Here is a 9,851-nt window from a genome sequence, read left to right as displayed (position 1 = left end):
TGTTGCAATTATCACCAAAAAATGTCACTCTGTTCTTGCTAATAGCAGAATAACTAATATTCCAATTTTCATTGTTCAAATTAATTTTTGTATTCAATTTTAGCAGTTAGAATCAGTGGTATAAATCCTATTTTTTGTCCATATGTAGAAGGCTGGGTAGAAATTTCAAATAAACAATATTGGTTGTGAGGAGGAGATACTAGGAATAAAAGCCAACCTGTTTTGCCACAGTCATCTATAGCACCTTGTCCTTAACTTTGCTAAGTTTCTATTTTCTCAAATCCTGTACAAATTTAAACACCTTTCTAGTAAACCTTTTCCAATAATAATCATTTCTGTAAAATTGTAAGTGAGCTTGTAATAGATGCATATATAAATTTTATTTCATATTTTGCCAATTTATCTAGCAAATCATAATTGTATAAGAATCTCATTTTTCATACTACAGTGTAAGCTGAAAAGAAATAGTTGATCAAGTGGCTTTGCAGAAAAATATCATAAAAATCAATAAAAGTCTATCAATATAATCTAAAAAGATGTCAATAAAATAACGGTAGTACAATTGATATAACCTGAGTCATCACTTCCCTTCAGTGTTATAATCCTTTTCGATGGTGTCAATTTCTTTAAAGGTAGCCTTTTGAAAATAACGATATGTCTAAATGTGAAATACCTCTCCATACTTACAAAAATATTAAAAATGTATTGAATATAATATGTAAAGAATATAAAAGTGTCATGATTAAAAACAGAGAAAGCTAGTATCTCAGTTTAGTTTTTCATTATTTTATATTACCAAAGAAACAGAATATCTCAAAAGATAAAGAAATTATCAAAGTAATTACAAACCTAATCTTGTTAATTACTAAAATATTCACATAAATATTTCTAAGGCTATAGAGCAAAACAAATAAATTATAATGAAATGTTTGGTTCTTACTTTTTTACTTCATACATTTAACTTTTTATTTTAGTAAGTTCTAATATATCTCCTCAACAATGCTTGTGAAATTTATTAACAAAATTAATAGTGAGTTAAGAATTCTACTATTTTGTTTAATTTAGCATTCTATTACATAAGTATAGTTATAAAATTTGAATAAAATATTTCACTGTATTATATTATTTAAAATATGTAAAATATAAAATAAAGTTTTATATATCTAAGCAAGTAGTTTTGTATGTTTATATGTTTATGCCAAACTAGATACTAATCTTGAAGAACAATCTTCAAGTAATCTAGTTCTCTATATGTTAGGACTATTGAAAAGGTTCAGTAGTGGAGTGTTAAGAGTTTTGACAGTACTTTCTGTAGGTTCTTTCATTTCTTTTGAATTTTTTATTTATTTGATGAATGAGTTTTGACAAAATAAACAGTGTTCAGAGCGCTTTTTCTTTTCATTTTATGTAAGTATGTCTTTTATATAATGGTGTCAGTAGATTTCTTAAAGACAACTATATATTATATGTAAGATAACTTTAATCCTAAAAGCAGAACAATTAATTAGGTTGCCAAGATTTCTACTGATTGTAATTCATTTATGTTCATTCATAATAAAATCAGTTTTTCACTTAACCAAATATTTGGAGAGACACATCACTATGCATAATTATCCTCCATTTAATAGTAAAAATGTTTATTTTAATTTGTATATTAAGCTTCTGAAAATGAATGTAAGTAAAAGAAATAAAATTAAAACCAATTACATAAGACAAAATGTAGATAAGGAAGGAAACTGGACCATTTTAGAGCATCTAGTATAAGATTTCAGGGTCATATTTTAATGTATTCATAGATTAATGACAGAGAGAAAAAAAGATCAAGAATATTCCATCATTTAGAGTAAGAGTAAGGCAAACACGTTTTAAAAATAAGTTCACTGTTGTGTTACTGACACAGAATATTGATAATTCTTTTCCATTTTATCCATTACAATACAATACTAAGTACACACTAGTCAAAAAAAAAAAGACCACAACAAAATTCTTGCTAATGATATATATATATATATCCCCGAACCAAAAAGTTGTACTTTTCTGTAGGGAGAAATGCTTTGAATAACAGAAAAATCCAAAGTTGATATGGTTCTTCTGTTGAAGATTAGATCAGATCTTTCAGTAAGTATTTTGCATTACTTGGAGAGTACTTCAAATCTTGGACGTGAGCTGTGCTTTCCTCACACTCCATTCCTCATGACAGCTTTCTCGCAGCCTTCATTCACTCAATTCAAAATTGTTGTAACAGAATAGAATCATCTTGCAAAGTAATGTTAACTAATGTTTGTGTCAACAGTACTTTGAATCCAAATTCCTATTAAAATTTCTATGTGGATATGGAAAATTATTTGTGGACCATTATGTGTTCATGTAGCAATAGTGAAAATCTATGTCAATGCATTGTTAAAAATTAATGTCAGTGCTATGAGAGGGTCCTGCGTGGCTTTCAGTCTGAAGGCTAATGCATATTCTATTAGCATTCTGTTTGGAAAAATCCCTTACTGTGCTGCCAAAGGGATTAATGAATTTGAATTAGAAAAAAGACTTGTTATTTCCTTCCTGTTTGATTCATGACTGCTTTGTTTAAGATTTATCAGTATAGTCAATAGAAATCTCTCAATCACAATATAAAAACTAACTGATATAGATACTGAATTTCTTGGGTACTTGAATCAACAAGATTTTTGGTATATCCTTTGATAAGTATCTTATATGATGGAGCCAGGGTGACCACTTCAATCTATCTATGAGTCTCCAACCCACAATTTCCATTCTTGATACATAATTCATCATCTTTATAAACCCAAAAGGGATGGAATCTTGAAAGTAAATTCTTTTATATCTATAATGTATTTAAGAGCATTACTTACTTTAAAGCTTTTTTGCCGAAGCATTTAATAATAAAAAAAATTAAATATACACTTTTGCCACCATTTGGGATAAAATAATTGAATCTCAAATATTTGAATAACCTTTTGGTTTTGTAATATAACCACAGATCAGGTATGATAATGTTCCCTTGGTGAACGATCTACATTGTGCCCAGTTGTAAATCTCAGTAGTAAATCTGCATCTCTTGCAAAAAAATAAATAAATAAATGTCTTTAAAGAAAGACATTTTTAAAAAAAGAGGTACTCTTGCACAGGGGAATATAGATAAGTATTTAGAGTATACTAGATTTTTAATATTTAGAGTACAGTTTAAACAATAGTGAGATATTATTTTTCAACTTAAGCTACTGACAAGTTAAGGAACCATCGAAGTAATATGACTAGCTCTGTAGTGATTCTCTGTGTACAACAGCAAGTAAATTACCAAATAGTGTCTTTAGTTTGTTTCTCTAGCAATGGAATTTTACAGCAAATGTTTTCACCTCCCTTGTAAACAAGCAAGGAAATCCTGTCGGAAGAACACAAAATAACAAATATTATAAGCTAATTAAATAATAATAAATGCTGCTTAGTCTTAAGAGGCACAAAAGGAATGTACTAACACTAATGACTGAAAGAAGAGGACGTTCTAAAATGTGAAAAATATATCCATACATATGTACATATTTTAGCTTAAATACAATTACTAAAAGACTTCTAAGACTTTGCATTGTTATTGCACAAAAATAATATACAGTCAGAAGTGTTTTGTGGTATATAGTAAAAATAAATCTTTAGAACCTCAGAAAAGTAGTAATAACCCATTATTCTCTTTGATTCAATTGAGCATCTAATATATTCATTATTTACATTTAATAAGGTAAATGTTAAAAAAAGAAATAGAAGAGGAACAGAGTTCAAAAGGCATAGAAGAATAATAGAGAGTAAAGAGCCTAATAACAGTAAAATTGAACCAGTAATGTTAGCATAACAACTTCCTAATACATAGCTTCAGGAGCATGATGGAAACCTCCTGGGTTCCCCACAGATTAAACTCACAAAACTAAAACCTTTTAATGTCAGGTCTACAAACAGCAAGACATACTACACAAGGGGAATAATACACCGTGGACTAGCTACACAAGAAGCATGTACTGCTCTGTGCCTTTATAGCATATCACACTTTCCAAACATGGAGAACAGAAGGAATTTTCAAAAATATCTTTCAGAAAGGATAAAAGTATTTTTTCAATATAAGGTTCAAAAAATAAAAGGAAAAAGTTTCAAATACTGTAGAAATTATCACGTAGTATTGCAAATGAAATGAAATTGATTAATGACGATGTAGTCACAGAATTGATAAAAAGATAACAAAGTAAAATTAACATAAAACTTTATTCACTGGTTATTGATGTAAATCAAGAAATAGTACAAAATAATGCTGCATTTTATAAAACAACCCTAAAAGACAAACACAGCTAATGAATTTGAGATTAGAAAATAAATATTTTCTTGATAATATATTTATATGATATATATATTTATATGATATAAATTGTACAAAGGGTAATAAGATTTGAAAGTCATGTTATACACGGTAAAAAATGAAGTTGCCTCAGGAATAGTGTGTGTGTGTGTGTGTGTGTGTGTGTGTGTGTGTGTGTTTATCATTATATGAAATTAAAAGCTCAACATATATTTATTGAATTATAATTACTTGAATATTTCTCACTGAGTTCTCAGTCTCTTCCTATAATTTTTCTCACTTAAATAATTTTGAATCAGAGAATATTTTGAAGTGATGGAGTGTCGCTGTCTTAATCATTAATTAGTTATCATGTTTATTGGAACTCTAATATTAAAGTTTTTGTCCTGCTAAAATGAATTAAGAAACACAATTTTTAGAAAAAGAAAAGCAGACAGTTCTTCCTCTAAAATTATGAAAAAAAAAAGTCGAATCAAAGACCATATGCTACTTTGGAAGAATCTTTTATTTTTCCTTTTTTTTTTCTTTCATGTTCTTATTCAAATAGTTGTACTATGTAAACAAAACTATTTCACCAGAATGAGGAAAGTCTTCTGTATTTGCTTTTTAATTAGTTTGTTCAATTGTTGAGGCTGCTTTTCTCTTTCATTTTGATAATAATGAAAGAGATTCTGAAACAGATGTAAACAAAGTCTGACCCATTTGAAGTTCCACAGGTAACCTTTTATCTTGCAGTGTAGTCGTCAGCCTTAAGGATGTTATCAATACAACTGGATTCCAGTGTGGTGCAGTTGCAAGCCTCAGTATGGACTGATGTCATTCTCTCACTTGTCTTACTTACTCAATAGTATTTCAAACTGATAATCAGACAATAATGGACAAAAAGATAAGAACAGTTGTAAAACCAATATTCTAATGGTCCCTATCTGAATCTCAGAGTCAGTAGTGAAGTATATTCATTGACCCTGTGTCATGTACATATGCAACAGTTATAGATATGGATGACTGTTTAGCAGGCTTAAGCTGAAATAAAGTTAATTCTAAGCACCAGTATTATTTTCCTTAGAGTAACCTCCTGTGTACTAACTATGTCCTTTTGTGCATATTAAAATAACACTTTTTGACATTATTCTTGGGAAATATGTGTTCTGGCCTACAAAGGTTTCCTAGCCCTGGTGCTAGATTCAGATGTACGTGAATAAAGCCAATTCAAATTCTCAGGAACCAAATCATTGCACAAATGAGCTGGATAAAATTATCTTTATAGGAAACAAAAAATAAAAGAAAAGTTAAAGGTTTAGTTATTAAGGTTGTCTAACAAATTTTCAGGCAAATGATCCTTGCCAGAAAAGAAGAATAGTTGAACATTTTATGAGTAAATAGAATCTAAAACTAGATTACTTAAAGTTTTTCCTATAAAGCCCTTTTAGCTTTGTTAGGAACAAGGATGAATAAGAACTCAAAGTTTAAAAACAAAAAGGGCTGTAATACAGCTTAATTTCAACAAAAGTATAAAATAGCACTACTTGTGTTGTTAGCTATCATTTTTTGTTTTAGAGTTTGGAGTAAGAGTAGCATAATTAGATGGTTTAATTCCAATTCTGGACCATTCAATTTTGAGTTTTCTAAACTGATTTTTTTATATATACAAGTGATTTCTTTGAGCATGAATAAAATAATTAATGTACCATATCTCACAAACTAACTTGTGAAGGGTAGCATGCACAATAATGATTCCCTTGTTGCTAATTTGTTTACCTTATGAGTTTGCCTAAAACATCAAATGTATAAAAAAGAAGACACAGTAGCCCCCATTCTTTAGTCATGAACAGGTGAATAATCTCTTTCTTCAATAAGAATCTCTTGTTTTATTCTTAGTGTACCACAACTTACCACTATTCTCAGAACGAATATTAAAATTGCCTCCATAAAAGCTATGAAGTGAATAGAATACATATGCAAATGATATAAAGATAATTTAGAATTTGAGCAAGTACAAAACAATCTGTGATTTAATTCTGTGAACATTTCTGTAGTTTCATAAAATTAAATACTACTTATTTTTCAGTAAATGTCTCTTCTTGTGGTAAGAAAAACTTTATCACATAAAGTTTATGTACTTTTTGACATGAGAAATTAGCTTTTCCAACTAGCTTAAGATCAACAAGGAGTAAAGATGCCACAGCCACAGACATTGGGATGTGAGAAGCAGCAAATCTAGGCTTCAGGGAAAGGCCAAGGTTTTTGTTTCTGTTTTCCTTTTTCTTTTATTTGCACACTTCGGCGTATTTGGTTATGTGGTGGTGGTCTGTGCATGTACATAGGTACCTGAATGTTTGTGTGTTTCAGATTGAAATACATTTGTCAATGTGCACAAGTGAAGGCCTGCGGTTAGGGTGTGGAATCATCTTCTATAGTTTTTTTCTTTTCTTATTATACATTGAGACATATTCTTCCAATCAAATCAAATTTTTTATTAAATTATTTTAATTATTTACATTTCAAAAGTAGCCTGTCTTCCTGGTCTCCTTCCCTGAGTTTACCCTGTAACCCCTCACATAAAGTGCTCCACCACAGCCCACCCATTCTCACCTCACCACCTCCAACATCCCTCTCCCCTGGGGCATCAAGTTTCCACAGGATTAATCACGTCCTCTCCTGCTAAGGCTGGACAGGGCAGGCCTCTGCTACACATGTGACTAGGGTCATAGAGCAGCCCATGTATGCTCTGTGGATTTTGGGCTTGTTTCTGGGAGCTTTGAGGGTTTCACGCTAATTGACATTTGATCTGATGAAGTTACAATTCTTCTCAGCTCCTTAAGTTGTTCCCCTAACTCTTCCATATAAGTTCCCGACCGACCTTAATCCAATGGTTCACTCTAAGTATGTGCATTTATCTCAGTCAGTTGGTAGTAGAGCCTCTCAGAGGACAGCCATGCCCAGCTCCTATCTGCAAGCAAAATATGTCATCAGTAACAGTGTGTAGGTTTGGTGTGTGCACATGGAATAGATCCCCAATTAGGCTGGTCACTGTGTGGCCTTTCTTTCAGTCTCCTCCATTTTTGTCTATATCCTTAGATAGCAACAATTCAGTGTTAAAAGATTCGAAGATGGGCGGTTGGGTCATGCCTATATGCTGGAGTTAGTCTCCTCAGGTCCCATCTCCCCATTGCTGGACATCTCACTTAATTTCATCCCCACTGAGTTCTGGAATCCTCTCATATCCCAGATCTCTGGGACATTTTCAAGGTTCCCCCTGCTCCCCACCCCGCACTGCAACATATTTCAATTCATTTTTCTGGCCCTCTAACCTTCTCTCCTGTCCCTCCCTTCCATATCTGATCCTGCCCCACTTTTCCCCCCTTGCCTCTCCCATTCTTTTTTGCAGTCAGGTTCCTCCCTCCCTCAGCCTCCCAGGATTATTTTTTCCCATTTCTAAGTAGCTTTGAGGTCTTCCTTGGGCCTTCCTTCTTGTTAAGTGTCTTATAATATGTGAGTTGTATCATGGGTATCCTGTAATTTATGGCTAATATCCACTTATCAGTAAGTACATACCATGCATGTTCTTTTGGGTCTATTCTCACTAGTCTGTATAATCCTCACCGACCCTGCTGTTTGCCTTTGAATACAGTAATTAAATGATAGCTGTCAAGCCCTTCAACATTTGCATGGTTCTGAAAAAAGGCAAAGCTTTCCTCAACTTACAGGAGAAGACATTGATCACTGAGTGATCTTGCCCCATAAGTTTTGTTCTTTGATCCTTAAGCGTAAAAGATAATGAAACTTGAGGCAAAAATAATTTTCATAAACTGATCATTACTTAGGCTAAAAAAGTAGAAGTGGAAACATAAACACCAAAAATTTACTTTCCAAATATGACTATGTATGATTAATTATGCATTAAAATGTCTTACATGTATTACAGAAAGTATAATTGAATAGTACAGGTATTAATTACAGATTGCAAAGGTTTAGTCTGAGCATATTGATCATTTTATGTATAGAGTCGCATCTTAAAACAAACCAAAAAACAAGGAGAGATAAATATATTGAATTGTTGTGCACATATAAATTAAATAATGTAATTAATAACCATACACTCTGTGTTATGTATATGTATAAATGTCACATTTTTCAGCATTAACAATGGTTTCTTTGGTTACTGAGAAAAAGAAAGGTTGAAGGAATATGTTAGATTTTGAAAGTGAATGGCTTAACTATATTTGCTATCGTAAGATATCAGTTTTTCTTGAGCATTTTATACAAGTAAATAATATGTGATCTTGTATACCCTTTACTCCCTCACTTCTAATTCTTCCCCTATCTCTCCCTACCACTATTTGCTCCCAATTCCATGTTTATGTAAACTACTAAATTTACTAATTTCTGTCACTGTGTACATTGCTCTTCAGTCATACAGTTCCTTTGTTCTATGAATGTCCTTTATTCTACAATGATCTCTGAGTATAGGGAGAAGATGGAGTGATTCACATGTTCCATTTTGGGGTGAACACTCCTCAATCTCTTATTCTTTGCACCATTACTACTCCAAATATGTTTCTCTGATGTGGACTAAGAGATTAACAAATCTACAGGTGTAACAAAAAGTGGTAAGGAGTCAGTTTAATGCTCTGTCAATTGAACAGCATAAGAGTTTTAAGTTCTCATTTAGGATCTTTGACCTATTTAGCTCTTACCAAGCCATCATTTCTTGCCTCTTTTACCATGTAGAACTTCAGTTTATTGTGGTGACCTTAACTTTAAGTAGAATGCAGGGTATGGGTCCAAATCCATTTCATAGCGATCACCTCAGTGGTTATAACTGCCAGGCTAGGTGTTAACCTAGACTACAGTGTTCACAGATGCGTAGGACTGGTGATTATTTCTTTTTCTTTTTTGAGTGTATAAATACCAACTTCAAGTACTGTGGAAGCTAGCCTATATGTTTGTGTGTGTTTGTATACATATACATATACTGATATGTGAGAGTGTGAATGTGCATATATTAAAGAGCCTCTGCAGAGGTCAGAAAATAGCAATAAGGTATAGATTGTTTTACTTTTCATCTTTGGTTTGATACTGAGTCTCTATTTTCTCTTGCCGTATCATGCATTCCGGGCTAGTTTTAGGTAATTCTTCTCTCTATAACTACATTATTCCTGTAGGAGGACTGGTTTGAAGATATATACTGCTTGATCTGGATCTTTTAATGGATATAGGGGATCCAAACTCTGGTAGTCAAGCTTGCGTGACATACAGTTTCACCCAGTATTGACAGCCCTCAAAATTATTGTAAGAAATATTTCATATAGATTAATATATATGTATAAGTACATCTATAGTAGTTATGTGTAAGAATGTAGTAATATATGGTTTGATTAGTTAGCATATCAATTTATATAGCTTTGAAGGAAAAATGTTGGAAGGATATTTACCACATGAACGTGGCAAAAACTTCAAAATAGAAAAAATTAAAGCCATACTTAATATTATTTTG

This window comes from Rattus norvegicus, chromosome 2, assembly GCF_036323735.1.
Source record: "Rattus norvegicus strain BN/NHsdMcwi chromosome 2, GRCr8, whole genome shotgun sequence".
Classification (NCBI taxonomy): domain Eukaryota; kingdom Metazoa; phylum Chordata; class Mammalia; order Rodentia; family Muridae; genus Rattus; species Rattus norvegicus.
This window is presented reverse-complemented; position numbering follows the sequence as displayed.